The sequence below is a fragment of the Panthera onca genome, chromosome B4 (assembly GCF_046562875.1).
Source record: "Panthera onca isolate mPanOnc1 chromosome B4, mPanOnc1 haplotype 2, whole genome shotgun sequence".
Taxonomy (NCBI): Eukaryota; Metazoa; Chordata; class Mammalia; order Carnivora; family Felidae; genus Panthera; species Panthera onca.
In genome coordinates, this window is record NC_138345.1 from 33857719 (window position 1) to 33877430 (window position 19712).

General features: G+C 41.4%; 1 long non-coding RNA gene across 1 annotated transcript; it reads right to left on the bottom strand.

Moving 5' to 3' along the window:
- Nucleotides 1–137: 137 nt before the first annotated feature.
- LOC132660384 (uncharacterized) lies at nt 138–19646 on the bottom strand. Its single transcript, XR_009601746.1, has 3 exons — nt 19564–19646; nt 17321–17477; nt 138–251 (listed from the first exon to the last, which is right to left on the bottom strand). It is a non-coding gene; the product is annotated as an uncharacterized LOC132660384 (long non-coding RNA).
- Nucleotides 19647–19712: the final 66 nt, after the last annotated feature.

Below are 19712 nucleotides of genomic sequence, written 5' to 3' on the forward strand. Positions count from 1 at the left end.
TCCAGAGGGCACCATTTACATTGTACCATATGTGAAAGGCGCCCCCTATTGTATGACATAGGCCATGAGGCAAATGGTGTTCTCTGGAGCTGCACAATAGCAGAGGCCCTGATTAACATTTTGGAGGATAAATACCAACCTGCCCACAGATGACACATAGTGCTTCAGTAGCTTCCATCACCTTTAAGATTAAAGCCTAGCTGAACTAGCTGCAGAATCAACAGGGATGAGGAGAATTGGCTGATGAAGAACTGGAAGGAGAATGGAAAAAAAGAGGGATTAAAAGAGGAGGCAAGGAGGGGCACCTGGGTGGCTCAGTCAGTTAAGCATCCAACTCTTGGTTTCAGCTCAGGTCGTGATCTTGCAGTTCGTGGGATCTAGCCCCAAGTTGGGCTCTGTGCTGGCAGTGCAGAGCCTGTTTGGGATTCTCTCTCTCTCCCTCTGTCTCTGCCCCTCTCCCCCTTGCACTGTCTCTGTCTCTCTCAAAATAAATAAACTTTAAAAAGAAAAAAGGAGCCAAGGGAAGAAGCACTTAATTTGGGTCATTCTTTTGCCCAGTGGAACACAAGAGGGAAGTAAGGGAACTAGGAGAAGAAGGGTTACAAGAGGGGAGAAAAGGATTGCTCAGGTAGCTGAGCTGCAAGTAGAATTAGTAGAATTGCTGTGATCATTAGTAGAGCCTGTGATCATTCTCCTGCAGGATATCATGGTACTGCTAGTCTGTGGGCCTCAGTAGGGCAGCAAGCTGCTGAGCCGAACTATGGTTTTGGGAGTTCTAATGAAGACCCAGACCCTGAGGCAGTTAGCTTGACCATCCAGTTACTGGGTGTGTAGGATAAGTTGTATGCCTACTTAAGCACCTCACCAAGGAGTCTCCCAACTGTTTCCTTCTACCTGAATTTGGGGAAACCATGGTGCTCTTGCAACAGGTCAAAGCAGAATAAACTCAAAGTAAATGGCATTCCTCTCTGTGCCTTCTTCTTCCCTCAACCCTCAAAAGCCAGACAGAGAAGGGAATTTGCATGAACCGGGAACAGCAAAATGTTGCATGTGTGCATGCTTCCCCAGGAAAGGGCACAAGGTGGTATGTTTGGGATTGATATGTTCTCTGCCCATACTGATCCATTTTACATTCTCAATAATAAGTAGTAGCAATAAAACATTCTCTTGGGCTATCACACTGAGTTTCCACACTCCCTCGGACACGGCAGACCCAGTAAATACAAAATGGGCCGCGTACCCAAATTCCAACAGCATTACCTCTCCAGGATCTCCTCTTTCTTCCCTTCCCATATAGTCGTTGCATTTGGAATAGTATTGCCCTTTAACTCCTGCACTAAATACAACTGTCAAAGAGCTGCAAATACAGCTGCCATGCCCTGCCCTACTCTTCCCTCTTCTGGGAAGCCCTTTCCTACCTCCTAGACTAGACTAACCCTCCAGAGTTCAGCTCAATTATCTCCTCTGAGGAGGTTTTCCTAAATCCCTCTTCACCTCTCTCAGGTAGATTAAGTGCCTCCCCATCTGTATTCTTGTAGCATCCTGTACTTAGCTGTGCTATAGCACACTAGCTGTCTGTTTACTTAAATGAATCCCCCACTAAACTATTAACTCCCTCAGGATAAAGAGCTATGTATTTTATTTCTATATTTCCAACTTCTAACCCAGTGAACTGGTGGTGATCATTTGTTGAATGACTGAATGGCCAGGATTCCTTGGCCTAATGAGTTCTCTACCAGTGAAGTAAGAATTAAGGCCGTGGTCTCAGTTTTCCAGGCCAGCCGACTGTCTTATTAACTAACATACCCATTTCCTGGAAAATTCTTCACTCATACTTTCAAGTCCTCCCCTCTCCCTTCCCCCAACCCCCACCCAGTTATCACCCCCACATCTGGCCACCCTTTACCCTGAGGCTCCCCATTATTATTCATTGGAATAAGAAAACACTAGTGTCTTTCTGGATTACCAAAAAGAGATCATCTTGTGTTCTTGGATGTCAACCTTCCATTTCTTCCTCCTCCTCTGCCTAAATCAGGAGAATGTTAGCTTCTGGCACTCTCTCCAAACTGTATTGGATTAACCTCCACCCCCACCCACCTCAGCTCCTACCTGAACATAGGAGGGATACAAAACCTCAGAGAGAGTCTAGATGTGAGAAATGAATCCAGTGTGAAAAATAAGATTTTTGCAAGCAAAAACATAGAAGCTGAGATTATCAGCATTTAGCTTGGAAAACTGAGAGGAGACTTAGTTGGACTATGCTGTCCCATCTTGGAGAGCTCTTTGGGTGGTGGAAGGATTAGGCTGGAAGGGAAATGAAGTTAGATATTAGCAAGAGCCTCTTTGATGTGTTCATAGTTTTAACAAATTTCCACTATAGGAAGTGTCTGCCTGGAATCAGGGCTGGGAGAGTGCAAGACTCCTGGAAGTCCTTCCTTTCCTGGAACTCCATGCTCAGGGCTGGCTGTGGCCTTGCTGGGACACAAATTCCATTCGTTGAGGCTATTTTTGATAAATTAGGTAGTGAGGGAAAGATGGGAAAGTGCCACCCCTAAAGGAGGGGATCCACTAGGTCAGGATGCAATGAGGCAATACTGTGAGCCTCTTGGATCCCCTGAACAATGGTTTTCCATGTTCAGGATGCCCTGGATTAAGTGAGTAATCTCTGTGGAACCTGACCTGTCAGCAGAGAGGGTACAGGGCCAGGACCCTCAGACAAAATGGCAAAGGCTTTGGACTCCCTGGTAATAACAGCTCTTTCTCCCATTTCTAGTGTCAGCCAATGAGCTATGTTTAATTGTACAAACAATGTTGCTAAGGGGTTATTACTATCCTTCAGTGACCCTCAGAAAGGTTAAGAAACTTGCCTGAGGTTACTAGCTCACAAATTCCTGAGCCAAAATTCTAGCCCAGAAATGTGACACCAAAACCACCTTACTACACCACTCCATCTCTCAAGTTTCCTTCCAGGGGAAAAAAGTCAGTGATTTGGGGCAGGGGAGGGAGGGCATGACAATGTAATGAAGGAAAGGAAGTTCTCAATGTCCATCAGACTCATGCATGTCACATACAGTGCTGCCTCCGAAGACCACTATATGTAAAGCCCAAGATATCCTTTTTTCTAGTTCAGGCAGTTTATCCTAACAAAGCCAGAACTCAAAGTGCTATGCAGGAAAAGCAGTTTGGAGAACAGACTCTGGATCTGAGGAAGTGTCCTTAAGTAGTGGAGAGAGCCCTAGCCTGGATCAGAATATCCAGATTCTCTTTCTGGTTAAACAAATTACTTACTCTCTGATTCCCAGTTCCTTTATCAAGGAAAGGGGATGAGGGATAAGGATAGAGGGATTAGGATAAGTAAATGTTCACTCCAATGACCTTACTAAGTTATTAAATATAAAATGCACTAAGTATTAGGCATCTGTGAGGGTTCTCTGTGATTCTCATTGTCCAAATCACTCAACTTGGCAAGATCACCCTATCTAGCTGTCCACTCCTGATATAAACAATCTCAATTCCATTTTTCTGAATTTTCTTTCTTATCACTGGACGTTTGCAAACTCCATGCCCTTAACTTAAAATGCGTGGTCTGCTCATTCCCGCCCCCACATCTTAGGTCAACAGTAGACGGAAGAGACTGTGTCTTGTTCACATCTTATCTTCAACAGTTAATGCAGCACATGGCATGTGGTGATTGCCCAGTGAATATTTGATGAATATATGAATTTTTATCTGTGATTTCCCTCCTTGTCCTTGCTTATTTTTTCATTGCAATCAAAATGGCAATCTTTCTGACCTCATCCCGGGGGGAATACCACAGAGATTAGCTAGTTAATAAGGGTAAAACTCTTCTGACACTTTGTGTTAATGTTTAACAGAAATAGCTGGGGAGTGTGATGACCCAGGGAGACAATGGTGAAATCCTTTGGGCATCACAATATCAAGTTGCCCCTGTTCTCCTCTCATTGCACAGACACTCAGTGGGAGACTTAACCTTTGAGCTTCATTGTTCCCTGGATCCTACTTTCATCTCTTGGCAAGGCATATCCCCCAGATCCTAAACTCCACCCCACCATCTCCTCTGGACATTGCCTCTCCCTTTGGGGGATTCTTGCAGCTGTGAAACAGCTGGAGACTTTGGAAGCACGACAGGGTCTGGAGGCCACAGTCACCTGTTTCCAAGGATCCCCCCCCCCCACCTTCCTCTTTCCCAGATCAGATTGTGAGGATCTAGGAATATGAAGAAGGGCAGTTTACTTGTTTTTTCCCAATGATAGAAAAACAGAGTGAAATGGTCATTGATAGTGAATAAGTCAAAGCAAAAAAACCATGCCAGCTGGAGACCATTGGAAAAATCAGCAAATCCATGAATTATCCTGTTTATACCAGAAATATATTGATAGTTTAGACCTTTACTTACTAGATTGTGCTGAAATTACAGGCCATTCATGAAGATAAATGCATGAAGAAGGTGTGTATTAGGCCCTCCTTATCCATTGAAGACTTTGGCACCAAACTTCTAGTCTTCTACTTTATGCCAAGTCTTCCTATCATCCTGGGTAACTTCAATGTCAAACAGACCAATTATTTACAAACTAAGAATCACAACCCATTAGTGTGTCATGAAATTGATTTAGAGGATTGTGACTAGAATTTTTTTTAAGAAACAGAATGGAAATATAATAAAATAAAATGTCACATGTAGAAGTGGTAGTTTGGTGTAAAACATTTATTTCAATAATATATATATTATCATGTAACATATACTAATAATGTATTACTTTAATAACATAATATATACATGTATACTAGTCATGATGTAAAATGTATTTCTTATTGTAGGCCATAATCCAAAGCTTAAAAGGGATAGGAGTACCTACAATAAGGAAGGAAATTCTGACACATGCCACAAGACAGATGAACTTGGAGGAAATTATGCTAAATGAAATAAGCCAGTCACAAAAGGACAAAGACTGTAATGATTCCATTTATATGAGACATTTTAAATAGTTACATTCATAAAGACAGAAAGTAGAATGGTGGCTTCCAGGGTCTGGGTGGGGGGCAGAGAATGAGGAGTTAGTGTTTAACAGGTACAGAGTTTCAGTTTTGCAAGATAAGTTCTGTGGATGGATGGTGGTAATGGTAGCACAACAATGTGAATATACTTAAGGCCAATCAAAATACTTATTACACTTAATATGATGCATTTATTACCTTTAAAATGATTAAGAGGGTAAACTTTATGTTTTGTATATTTTACCACAATTTTTTAAAAGCTATCAGAGAAGCTTCCCAGGTCTTTGACCTCACTTTCAATGACCTTCATCCCTACTCACTTCCAGCTTCCATCTTCAAGACTACACCCTAGTCCAGGCCATCATCAACAACTGTTTATCTCCCACTCTGTGATCTCCACCTCCACCTTTCTTGCTTCCACACTCCTTATTCCCACTGTACTAATGTCTATACTTCATTGCATCATTTTAGCTCTTGGTCACCTACCTTTTCCCAGTCTACATTTATTCCTTCCTGAATTGCTGCAACAGTTTCCTTACCAGTCTTCATGAAAAATCCTGTCCCCTTCAGTTCATCCTCTACATTGCATAGGTGTGGGGCACCTGAGTGGCTCAGTCGGTTAAGCATCTGACTTCAGCTCAGGTTATATCATGGTTTGCAGGTTTGAGCCCCGAGTCAGGACCTGAGCTCAGTTCTGTGCTGACAGCTCAGAACCTGGAGCCCATTTCTGATTCTGTGTCTCCCTCTCTCTCTGCCCCTCCCCCACTTGTGCTTTGTATCTTTCTCAAAAATAAATAAACATTAAAAAAATTTTAGGTGCATAGGTGTGACATTTCTAAAATTTCAAACTGATCTCAACACTCCCTAATTTTTTATAAATATTTTTGTTAATTTTTGAGAGAAAGAGATAGAGCAGGGGAGGGACAAAAAGAGAGGGAGACAGAGGATACGAAGCAGGCTCTGTGCTGACAGTAGAGAAACTGATGCATGGCTCGAGCTCATGAACTGTGAGATGAACTATGGGATCATGACCTGAGCCAAAGTCAGATGCTTAACTGACTGAGCGACCCAGGCATCCCACACTCCCTATTTAAAAACTTGTCAGTGGCTGTCTTGCTCTCAAGGTCAAGCCCTTAGCTAGGTAGACAAACCAATTGTGATGTGGCTTCTGGTAAATATGCATCCCATCTTGCCTGCCCTCCTGCATGGCAATGTATAGCCTTTAACATTACTTGCAGTTCTTCAAGTTCACCAAGCTTTCATTTTCTTGAGTCTGTACCCATTCTCCCTTGGACCAGAGAGACCACCTCCCACCTCACTTGTTCTTCATTTGGTTTAGGTTATCACTTCCTCTTAGAAGTTTCCCTCTACTCTCATAAGGTTGGATCTGGGGCCCCAGGTGAGGTTCTTTCTATAGCACCTTTTGCCTGATCAGATCAGAGCTTATCATACCTGTTGACTTCTCCATCTGCCCTCACTAGAGTGTCATCTGCCTCCCTAAATCCAGGCACAATATCTGATTTATCACTGCATCCCGTATCTACCACATAGTAGATACTCTCTGAGTGATGGGTAGATGGGCAGACAGAAGGATGTTCAAATGGATGGATTTCACAGGTTTTGAAATTCAAACCTGAAAATTCAGGTTCAGTCAACACTTTCAACTGGAAATACCTTTGATCAAGACCTAAAGTATGGTTTATCCAAATTAATAAGTTACTATATATAGCATTCAAGAGTTTATAAAACACTGTCATATTTTTTGTCTTATTTGACACACTTAAAAACCTATGAAGTGAGACAACCACAAGTAGAAGTCTTGGCACTCTGTAACAGAATGAGTACTACACTTTATCTTAATTCCTAATTTAAAAACATGTTTACAACTTGCAACCAACTTCTATGAAAAGTAGAAAAAACAAACAAAAATAATAAAAGAGAGCAAGTGAGCAAGAGATAGCATGTGAGAGCAAAAAGAAATTCCTAAAATCAATTTGTTTTTGTTCAAAATAATAATAATAATAAATAACCTATGAAGTAAGAAGAAAACCATCATCATCAGCCATCATTCATTATAAATGAAGAAGCTATGGATTGTCCAAGATCAGAAAGTTAGTGAATGGAAAATGCAGAATAAGTGCTCACATCTTCCTTCCACTCACTTGACTGTGATGTGTTTAACCTTCAGGAATGAAAAAAATCAGAATAATTAATTCTGAAATCAGGACCTTTCCTTAAACAGTATAGTATCATAGTATCCTCTGGCTTCTACAGGGTCCTACCAAGGTCCTAGTTCACAGGTACCTAGAAAATACTAACTAGCTCCACAGTAGCAAAACCATTCCTGAGGAGCCTTGCTTTTTTCACACATTCCAAAAAAAGAAGGAAGGAAAGAAAGAAAGAAAGAAAGAAAGAAAGAAAGAAAGAAAGAAAGAAAACCAAGCACCCTAAGGACCAATATCTGGGATTTTTCCTTTACATTCATTCACCCTATATCTCTGCATTGCAAATCAAGCCCAATTTCTTTTGATTCTCAGCAGAGAAATAAATAAAGCATGAGCACTGTTTATATCTCATCTGCATCCAAAAAGACAGAAAATGAGAAGAATTTATCATTAGTCCCCATATAAATAATCTCTTCCTTCTGCCCTCTGTGGTCCAAGTTAGACGATTCTAATTGCATTTTACATAGGATCTGTTTTCCAAGCATTCAGTCATTTTATTTGCTCTTATGCAGACCCTATCCAATTGTTCCCATTCTCTCTTTCACTTTTAGAGTCAAAACTAGACATGGGTCACCAGTAAGATTCTGGTTAAATTCAAGAATAGTGGGAGAATGAAGGGAAAAAAAAGAATAGTGGAAAGATGACTCCCCTATGATCTAATAATTTCACTACTTGGTATAAACACTAATTTAAAGGGATACATCCACCCCTATTGCATCATTATTTACAACAGTTAAACTATGGAAGAAGCCCAAGTACCCATCAATAGATGAATGAATAAAGAAGATGTGGTTTATATATATACAATGGAATATTACTCAGCCACAAAAAAAGAATGAAATCTTGCTGTTTGCAACAACATGGATAGAGCTAGAGAGTATAATTCTGAGTGAAATAAGTCAGAGAAAGACAAATACCACATTACCTCACTCATATGTGGAATTGGAGAAACAAAACAAATGAGCAAAGGAAAAAAAGAGAGAGAGAAAAAAAAACCAAGAAATACACTCTCAACTATAAAGAACACACTGATGGTTACCAGAGAGGAGGTGGGTAGGGGGATGGGGAAAATAAGGGATGGGGATTAAAAAGTACACTTATGAAAAAAATAAAAATCAAATAAAATGAAAAAAGAAAAGAATAGTGGAAGGATGATTTCATGGACCTTGAGACTTACCCTGTCCAGCTGGGTGTGTCCACAGAGCAAACCAAGCACTGTGAGGCTCATGGCTACTGCCTTCGAACAAGAGAAAGGACAGAAAGAGCATCTAGACAGCAAAAGGCCTCCCCTTTCCCACACACACACACCACAGTTACTCTTGCCTTTATGTAGATCAGTTAAGTACTGATCCTTTGCTTTTTGCAAAGTAAAACTGTGCAAAACCAGAAGCCCTGATTTCAGAGACACTGAGAAGGCCCATGTCTCCATAATCACAAGTCCTGGAATTTTCAGAATTATCCTGACTTCAAGAAGTTTATTCTGGTTTGCCACAAACCATCAAATTATCGTAAAAGTGCCAACATTTCTATTTCTTTTCTTTTTTTTTAATTTTTAAATTGTTTATTTATTTTTAAGAGAGAGACAGAGTACAAGCATGGGAGGGGCAGAGAGAGAGGGAGACACAAAACTGAAAGCAGGCTCCAGCCTCTGAGCTGTCAACACGAGCCCGATGTGGGGGCTCAAACTCATGAACCGTGAGATCATGATCTAAACCGAAGTTGGGTGCTTAACAGATTGAGCCACCCAGGCGCCCCAATTTTTTTAAATTTATTTTGAGAGAGAGTGTGTGTGTGCCTGTGTGAGTTGGAGAGGGAAGAAAGAGAGGGAGACAGAGAATCCCAAGCAGCTTCTGAGCTGACAGCACAGAGCCCACCATGGGGCTCCAACTAACAAACCACAAGATCATGACCTGAGCCAAAATCAAGAGTCAGACACTCAATTGATTGAGGCACCCAGGCACCCCCAACATTTCTATTTCTAAATTACACCTAAGGAAAAGCTTCTTACATCTAAAATCAATTTTAAAAGAAAATCTATCAGCAGACAATGTGTCCAAATTTTTAATTTAAGAAACTATGGTCAATGAATCCAGGTTTTTCCAGAAGCAGCATTTTATCTGCCTGCTCCAACCTACAGTTCCACAGCTAGAGCATCATCCCTTTTTATCTGAAGGTGCTGTCAGAGATATTACTGGGCAAACATCTCTGTGAGAGATGCTATCTTAAGCTTTTACCAGCCATTTATAACTTGGAGGGAAAGTGTTTTAGATTCTATGCTGAAAACAAAGTTTTGTTCAGGAGAAAGAAAGGCAAGAGCAGGAGACTGGAATGACAACCTTATTGTCACACCTTAAAGAGTGTGTTTAAACATCTTTGTGATCATCATTGCTCCCCCCACCCACCCCACCTCCGTGAAATGTGAATACCACAAATACACCATACATCTGTTTGTGTATTGTATGTATATCAGTGCTTCCTTTATACCCAAGAGGAGTGTGGTCTTTCCAGTTCCCCAAGTACAAAGCTCCCTGCTTGGGGGCAGTATTGTACCCATTGAGAATGCATAGTTGAGAAGTCATTTGTCAGAAAGAAAATACAGTTATAACTAAGAAGTTGAGAGGCACCAAAGACAAGCTCCTTGCACAGCACTGTTTTGCTTGATTTGACCATGCTGTCTTTCTGCATCCTTGACAGCCATTCCCAGACTACGGGAACAGAATTCAGCTTACACACAGTCTTTCTCCACTTGCAGGGTCCCGTTCTCCTGTCCCTGACAATACCTAGGTTAACTGGCCCCTGAGAAAGAGACAATGTTGCTGGGCAAGTAGGTCCCCACACGACACTCATGATTCACTATGGGACCATATGCAGGGTCAGATGCCCCCAGAAAGTAGTCAGGCATTAGTCCAGAGGTCTGTAGGCATAGTCTGCACTTTTCACCTGGTTATGGATGAAGAAAGGGCCTGACATCAGGAAACACATGACTAGCAGAAAGGGAAAAGGAATACCAAGTCCCACCCTCCTCTGAGGAGGCAACAAGACACTACTAAGAATAGTCATCACACTGCACTGATCTGGAACCAATGTTGTCTACTTTTTTATTAATACTACCTACCGCCTTGGTAACTGGAAAGTACAAAGTGAGTTTAAAAGAGCCCCATAGACTATAATGTACACCTGAAACTAATATAACACTGTTAACTAACTGGAATTAAAATTAAAATATAGGGACGCCTGGGTGGCTCAGTCGGTCGAGTGTCTGATTTCAGCTCAGGTCATAATCTCACAGTCCATGAGTTCGAGCCCTGCATCAGGCTCTGTTCTGACAGCTCAGATCCTGGAGCCTTCTTCCAATTCTGTGTCTCCCTCTCTGCCCCTAACCCACTCATGCTCTGTCTCTCTCTGTCTCAAAAATAAATTTAAAAAAAACATTAAAATTAAAATATAAATAATAAATAAGCAAGTAAGCAAGCCCCATAGATGAAAGCTAAGAGAAGAAAAACAGAAGAATTAGAAATCCAAGGCAGCGAAGAGCAACAGATAAAAAGCTTCCCCCAAATGCAAATCTAGATGAAACAAAGGTAAACAAGATAATGTCAGCTAGGATTGTCCAAGGAAACAAGAAAGAGTTCTATAAATATAGCCAGAAAAAAAATATTTGTCTTAGCTGATGAGATCACCACACATGGCTCATGATAGGGATCTTTTGTTGCTCCCTTAATTGAAGCTTGGAAGAGAACAGAAATGAGAGCAGAAATCAGATTACTGGCCCACAAGGTCTGCGTTCCAATAAGCCATTCCATTTTTAATTAAATACAGCTGAAGTCATTAAGACTTCATACCATGAACCTGAACTGTAGTCTGTGTTTTCGCTGACATGCTGGCCCCCACCTTTTCTACCCACCCCCTACTCCCAGCAACAAACTAGCTAGTGGCTTACCCACACTGAACAAATGGAGTCAAAAACAGGAAGAAGCAGATGGCCATGAGTTGGACATAGGCCTATGGGAGGGGAAAGGCTGAACAAATCCCTAGCCTCCACTTCCCAGGGACTTCCTTTTTCTCTGAAAGACACTCACTATACAGACAGGAGCAGGAGAAGGGCTGGAGTCCTCCACAAATATTCAGTCCCTGCTACATGCCAAGTAGAGTTCTAGACATTTGGGAATATGGCAATGAACAAGACCAGTCTCTCCCTCAAAGAGCTTACATTTGGAGCTGGGTGTGGGAGACTGGGGGATAGTTGGAGGCAGACAACATAAATGATGAATATATGAGATCATTTTACATACTGGTAAGTGCTATATAGAACACAAAATAGAGATAGAGGATGATTGGAGGGATTCTTTAGCTCAGGAGGTTAGGGCAGGCCTGACTGACCAGATGCTGCAACCTGAAAGGTGAGGAGGCAGTTAGGCAACAGGGGAAAGTGTTCCAAAAAGAGGGAACATGGAATGGAAAGCCACTTAGTCAGAAAAGAGTTGGGCATATTCAGAGGACATAAAGAAGGCAAGTAGGGCAATAGCATAGTGGGCAACAAGAGCCAAAGGGAGAAGAGAAAAGTGTCTGCAAGCAGGCGGGACCACTTATGCAGGGCCTTGTGGACAATGGAAAGGAATTTGAATTCTGGGGAATATCTTAAAGAGAGGAATGCTGTGACACATACCCATTTTAGAAAGATCACTCAGGCTGCTATTAGAGAATGGACCATGCCAGAGGAGACCAGGAATGGAGACAAGGAAGACTAGGTAGGGGTTTGGGTCCCAGGAAGAGAGAGGGTAGTGGTTTAGATCTGGGTGGAGGCAGTGGAACAGTTAGTTGTGGTCCATTGTGAAATGCATTTTGAAGATTAAAAAAATAGGAAGATTCATTGTAAGGTGTAAGAGAAAGCAAAGAGTTAAGGATGACTCCTGGGTTTTTGTCCTTAGCAACAGGGTAAATTGTGTCTTCATTTAATAAGACGGGGAAGACTAGGAAATAAATGGGTTTGGAATGGGAAGGAGTCAAGTATTCTGTTTTAGACTTATTAACTTTGAGATTACTACTCTACATTCTCTCTTGCATACCAAGAGAACTTGATGAACTTTATGCCTTAGTTTCCTCATCTTTATAATATAATAGTACCTACTACCTTCCTGGATTGATGTGAAGATTAAATGAGTAAATATGTATAAAGCAGTTAGAACAGTTCCTGTCTCAGAATAAGAAGCATGATATAAGTGATTGATATTAATAGTAAGGCAGTGTTTTTTTCTTTTTAGTTGCAAATGGTGATGAGGAGGAGAGAGAGAAATATTTGAAAATTTAGGAGAGAAAGGGAAGCAGCAGGGTGCACAGCAGAGACCAGGAATGATTCCCAGAGTCCAAGTAGAAGATTGACCTCAGATAGTAGCAAGGACACTTCTGCTGCAGAAACAAAGAGATTCTGCTTGTGTGGTACAAATGCATTCGGACCAGAGAGGAGAGTGTGTGGAGGAGATAGTTCTCCTCCGACCACACCAATTTTCTCCATGAAATATGAGGCAAGGTCATTATCTAGTATGAAGGGCAGGGAAGGGGTGCAGGAGACTTAAAATGAGAGTCAGGAGTATGAACTTGTCTTCTCCAAAGTGGGGGGATGAGCTCACTAGGAAGGTAGTCTGGCAGGTGGAAGAAACATTGGTATCTCAAACTGCCTCAAAGGATACAAGGTTGGTTTTGCTGTGTGTTCCAGTTATTTATTCTCAGTTGAGTGGTGAGTAGCTGCTGTGTAGACGTCTAGCACTGCACTACATACTTGGGGAGTACAGAGGGGGACAAGGTGTGTGCAGTCTGGATAAAGAGAAAAGTTTTTAGTAAATGAAATAATGTGAGGACAAAAAAAATAATTCAATTTGGAACCAAAAGAGCATATTATGGAAAAGCATGCTACCAAATTCAGAGGAAATGGAATTTGTTGTGTGCTGGAAGCATAAAGGATGGCCTCCCAGTGGAAGTAGTCTGAGCTCAGCCTTGAAAGACAGGTTATAGGAACTCAATCATCCCCAAACCAGAGGCCTCTATTACCTATAATCCCTGGGCTTTGTATCCATCTTTATCATGCATATTGCCCCAAGACAGCTCTAATAACATAGAGCTGATTCACCTGCTTTGTCTAAAGACAAAGGATGGCATGAGCCATCCTATGTCAGCAGCAGCAACAATAGCAGAATTCAACAGACTTCTGGGTTTTGTTTTGGTTTGTTTGGTTTTTTTGAGAGGGGGACAAGTATTGTCTTCTGAAGCAGAGAAGGTTTCTTCAATCTTAATTGGCTTTCCTATTCCTAACATCTTCATTTGCAGGGCATATGGGAAAGTGCTAATTCTGAAAGATTCTGGCAGAAAGATAATAACCAAAGAGGTCATGCTGAAATCCAGCCACATCTTTTTCCCTTGACAATGGGGCCCACATTTTTGTTCCTTGCACAATAGAACAGTCTGTTTTGTTATCAATAATTATCAGCCTAGTCCAACTCTTGAGTCCTGACCTTCTCTGAGGCCCTTGGGACCTACCCCAGCAAAAGGGTCATAAGAGACTCTACTGCCTCTCTTAAGTGTCAGGCTAAGGAGTAAGTGGAAAGACTTATGGCTAAACCCCAAAAATGTGTTCCTTACAGTGTTCAAGGCAGAAGGATCCAAAGTCGTTTTTTAAACTGGAATTGCTTGTAAGGCTGCTTCCCTAAAAGGCAACTCAAATCCTGCCTTTTGCTTGCCCTTCCCTGGCTGCCTGCCACCATGCTGCTACTGAGACTCTCTAAGGGCAAGGGTTCTTCTGGTCCCTTCTCCCCTATCTGAATCCCCTAACTCCCCGTTCAGCTACCTGCAGCCCATACAGGATAAAACTGAATGTTTGGAAAGCTTTTCCAGTAACGTTCTATAGGTAAAATGTCCCTAGTTACACATGGTACAACACACAGCCCATACTTTCAGACTCTGGGATGGTACAAGGGCCTCCTGGAATCACTTCCTAGCAGGCTGAAGCCCAGTCCAGGTCACTTCAGAACTTCTGAAGTTACTATTCCTTCATACACCTCTGTGTTATGATCTTGTCTCAGGCTATCAGATAATTTGGAAGTCAGACAAATTTGGTTATCTACCCTGTGTCCTCCAAGTGGTTGTGATCCACTCAATTAGAGAAGTTATCACAGCCTAAAAGCACGATGTGCTCACAAAGGACTGTGGATTTCATCTGCCCTGCCCTCTGCAAAGTACATTTTCCTTGGGTTCTATATGCTGGGAATAAGGGCTGTGACCCAGGCCTCCTATGTGAAAACCACACCTCACCACCTTTCTCACTCTAGATGTTGCCTTCCTTGCCTTCTTTGCCTGAGCCCTCGAGATGAATATTTTCTAGGGACCTATCTAACTTCCCAGGCTCAGGAGTGGTAGTAAGAAACAAAAGTGGCTTTGAAAATCCTATAAAAGTGAAGCAAATGAAGCACTTAGAATATGAGGGAGGACAGGAAGGGGACTCCATTAAAGGCAATATAATAATACAGATAAAAATTGAAGGGTTGGTAAAGGAGATGAGTAAGAGGAATCAGGGTGAGATAATAGGGGTTCAAGGAGCTTGATCTAATAATAACAAGTGAGCTCCACTTGGTGATTGCCAAGATCCGTAAATGGAGAAAGGCAGAAAGCCTTCTGTTTGCCATTGGAAGGAAGGAACTAATCCCTTTGGAAAAGGAATGGGTTCTAAGAGGGTTGAAAGAATTGCTCCAGACACCACATGATTTCCAAGGAGTAAGGGAATGTAAACCAGCAGCAAGAGCAAGTCACTACTGTGCATGTCTGTTCTAGTTGTGCTTCTGGCTCCCTGTGTGGTCCTAGATCTGTCATTTCTTTCCTGGATTCTTTTTCTTTCTTTCTTTTTTTTGGAGAGCGCAAGTGGGGGAGAGGCAGAAAGAGAGGGATAGAATATCTAAGGTGGGCTCTGTGCTGACAGGAGCGAGCTTGATGTGGGGCTTGAACTCTTGAACTGCAAGATCATGTCCTGAGCCAAAGCCAGACATGCAACCAACTGAGCCACCCAGGTGCCCCTGCTTCATAGATTCTTAAATGTACTGACACATGCTGGAGATTTGGGAGCTATATTTATTAAATATTCTCAGGTCCTGGAGAAAAAGATTTTTCTTATTTATTTATGCTCATCGGCTTATTTATATTTCATGACACCTACACCATCTCTTTGAAAATCAATTATGAGATGTGATCTACATAGAACATGCACCAAGTACCAGATGATGTGGGTTAAGATTGTCAGAGAACATAAGACATTATATATGTGCCAATAGTCTATTTTTAAATCAATGTTCTTTGTTGGAAAGTATTGTAAGGGTTAATAAAGACCTTACCAGAGAGACCTAGGATTTCCTGAACATTGCTGTTTGTGGGGAGATCAGAACTAACTTTCTTAAAAAGGGTCTCCATTTTAACTCAATCATTTGGCCGTTCAAGTTTATCTGTCTGTAACTTCTTCCTTCTACAAATGATTTTTTGATGTGGGACCACTTGGAAGCTCTCCTAAATGCCACCTAGATAACACCTTAAGTTCAATTTGTGAAGGTAAGTTACCATCTTGAAGCAAAATGGTAGTCAGTATAGGTGTTCAATGGCATAATTCTGTATTCATTCTAAGAAAGACTTACCAAATCATTAGCTTATAGATTAATGGACTGTGAGTGCCACACAAGCCTTAAATATCATGTAACAGATAAGGACACCAAATCACTTGCTCACAGGCACACAGCAAGGTGCAAGGCAAGATCAAGATCTTCATTTCCACTCAAACCCATAGCACTTCAGATTTACTTGTAAATTCCATGATATCATTTAAGATTTGAGTGATTGTGACCAAATTTAACACTGTGGAAAAGCATATAAAAATAATTTTGATGTTGGTTCAACTTATGATGTAGAATGAAAATGAAAACCAAAAACAACTTGTCAATAAAAGCCTGGCTTTTTTATTAGATGTCAGTGATATCTGACAAATAGTAGAGGTTAGAAAATAAATGTCTTCTAAGAAGAAAAACTTCAATTTCCTATATTAAAAATAACCCACTGGGTCAGTTGGTTAAGCATGCTGCTCTTGATTTCAGTTCAGGTCATGATCTCATGGTTCATGAGTTCAAGCTCTGCATCAGGCTCCATGCTGGCAGTGTGGGGCCTGCTTGGGATTTCTCTATTTCTTTCTCAAAATAAATCATCTTAAAAAAAATAATCCATTGAACACTGCCAATATTTTTATAGTTAACAACTATCCTTCTCACACTTATCAGCAGGATGTGTGACATCTGTCCCTTTATTTATGTAGTAATATTTCTATAGGTGTTTAAAGTATTTTATCAGTCACTTTTTAAACCCCATTTTATCCTCAAGAAAAAGGATAGGTGGAAGTGAGTATTTTTTGAAAATCAAAGAAAGTCAAAAGGTTTGGTTTAAGATTATTTAGGAAGTATGTTGTGAGTCTGGTAATAGTCTAACTGAAGTGTCGAGGTTAAGGGCCTGCAGTAGAACTAAGACTTTAGAAAGAGGGAAGGAGGAAGGGAGAGAGGGAGGGAGAAAAGTGAGTCTGGGGAAGTAAAGAAAGAGAAAAAGATAATGAGGGAAGAGATTGTTTCTTTTCTCTCCTGAAGGCCTCCTAGCAGAATCCATCAACCAAGAGCAGGACAAGCATTGCATAGAGAAATGGGAACACAACCAGTTGGAGATGTTTTAGCCTTGCACACAACCTAAGTCTAATAGTTTACTGAGCTGGTCCCCTATTCAAGTTATACAGTCCTTATTGAACTTTTGGGCTTCAGCTTCAAGAGGTCCTCCTTCACTTTCCCTAAGCCCTGAATTCTTCAGGAATTCTGCAGGGCCTGGGATAGCAGCACTCAGTCCCTCCAGGGAGAGAGAAAAAAGCATCTTGTTTCCTGAGCCCTGGTGCTTCATTCCCAAGAGTGGGGAGTACAGAAGGGTGGGAAAGGGGTGAAGATATGGTTTGGGGAGGAAGTTTTCATCTCCAATCCAGAGAGCTTCTCTGGGGAGGAGAGTGATGGTAAACGGAGCCTCACTATTATTTTCCTGTGTTGCTGTTGGAGATGGGGGTTCCTGGCAGCTGGCTTTGGCCCTGGCTTTGGCCTTTGTTTCCCTACTCTCTCCTCTTGGCACAGTCAGAAGCTTTCAGTGTTGTGCTTTCAGGATCACATGGTTCAATCTTTGCACAGCTGCCTGGGGAGAAAAAAAAAAAGAGTGAGAAAGAGACTGAGATGGAGAGAGCACCCGTTCTATTCTTACCATGTGTGAGGCTAAACAATTATTATTGGCATAACTAAAAGCCCATCAAAGCATTCTCTCCCTGACCCCTACCCCTAGTTACATAACACACCACTTCTCACTCCATTTCTGGACCATTCACACCCAAATCATCCTCTGCCATCCACACACATGCTTCTCTCCACATTCCTGTCCACCGTCCCCTGAGCACACACACTCTCTCACATCCACAATACAGAGGGTGTGTGTATATATATTATCACACCTACTGAAAGGGAAGTCAACATTTTAATCAACCCAATACTCTGCACCTGATGCTGGATGAAGAGTTTGATTTTTTTTGGAAAGTATCAGTGGCTCTGGCAATTTACACAGATACACACACACACACACACACACACACACACACACACACACAACTGGCCTTTTCCATACCACTTCAAAGTTTTACAGTCTGTGTCCTTAACCCTCTCTCTTCAATATAAACTCGTAAGCTCCATCCTCCTCTTTTCCACTAACACTGCATCTTTCCCACCTGAAAAATTAACACAACCATGGTTTTTCAAAAACCAATCCTCCAGGCCCCCAGTAGTAAGTTTCACCCCTCAGTCTTTCCCACAAAAACTTGACTCAGCCTGCTCTGTTTATTTCTACATGTTTATATCACCAATTAATGGCCTTTATCAGTCACTGCAAGCAGCAACAGCTAAAGTGAAAAAGCGTCCTTGGCATGCCTCATGTTGCTTCAGGCTACCTCAAATTGGTCTTTACTAGCTTAACACCTTGAATGGCCAACAGGAAATGTGATCTTACAAAGTATGGTTATAAAGTAAGATAGTTCTGGGGCACCTGGGTGGCTCAGTCGGTTAAGTGTCCGACTTTGGCTCAGGCCATGATCTCACGGTCCATGGGTTCGAGCCCTGCGTCGGACTCTGTGCTGACAGCCTGGAGCCTGCCTCGGATTCTGTGCCTCCCTCTCTCTCTGACCCTCCCCCGTTCATGCTCTGTCTCTCTCTGTCTCAAACATAAACACTTTAAAAAATTTTTTTAAAAATAAAGTAAGATAGTCCTTTAAAAAAAAAAAAAGACTAGTCTTAGGGCACCTGAGTGGCTCAGTCATTTAAGTGTCTGACCTTTGGTTTCAGCTCAGTCATGATCTCAACAGCTTCATGGGTTCCAGCACCACATCAAGCTCTGCACTGGCAGTGTGGTACCTGCTTGGAATTCTCTCTGTCTCTCCCTCTCTCTCTACCCCTCCGCTACTTGCACAGTCTCTCCCTCTCCAAAAATAAATAAATAAACTTAAAAACCAACAAACAAACAGACCAGTCTTAGATATTCAAATAAAATTTCACATGATATTGTGATCAGCATAACTGGGACTGATCTTTTACTTCTCAAAGTCATTAGCAGGACATTCATTTAAATGTGTAATTTTTCATATGTTAATTAAAAACTAGTCTCATTACTTTATAGGTCCGATTCTATATCCAAGAAAGTTTTGAAACATACAGAAGCATAAAGATAACTAACAAATACATAATAAATGCTTACAATGCTTATTCCTTGGTTTATTTGCTGAAATTGTATCTTGTATAGTATGGGGTGACAAACTACAGCCTGAGGTCCAAATCCTGTTTTTGTGCAATCTGTGAGCTAAGGATAACTTTTATATTTTTTCAATGGTTGAAGAAAGCAGAACAATATTTCATGACATGTGAAATTATATGAAATTCAAACTTCAGTGTCCGTAAAGTTTTATTTGAACATAGCCACACTTACTTGTTTACATATTTTCTATGGCTGCCTTCGCACTACAATAGAGTAGCTAAGACAGAGACCTTATATCTCCCCAAACCTAAAATATTTAGGAAATATTTTAACAGGAAAGTTTGCTGACTCCTGCTCTATGGTATGGCTTTTCAATCCCTAAATATCTCTGGGAAGGGTTCTATATATTTAGGAACAAATTGGGTTTACTAGAAACAGAAACCTGAAATGATAGCGGCTTAAATAAGGTAGGGGTTCATTTTTCTCTCACGTAAAAGAAAACTGAAGATAGGCACACTGAGCTGATGTAGCGTCCTGGTGGTCATCAGAAACTAAGTCTTCTTTCTGCTCTGCCATCCTTACTACAATGGCTTTCATCTTCAAGATTACATCATAGTCACATAATGGTTACTGGAACCC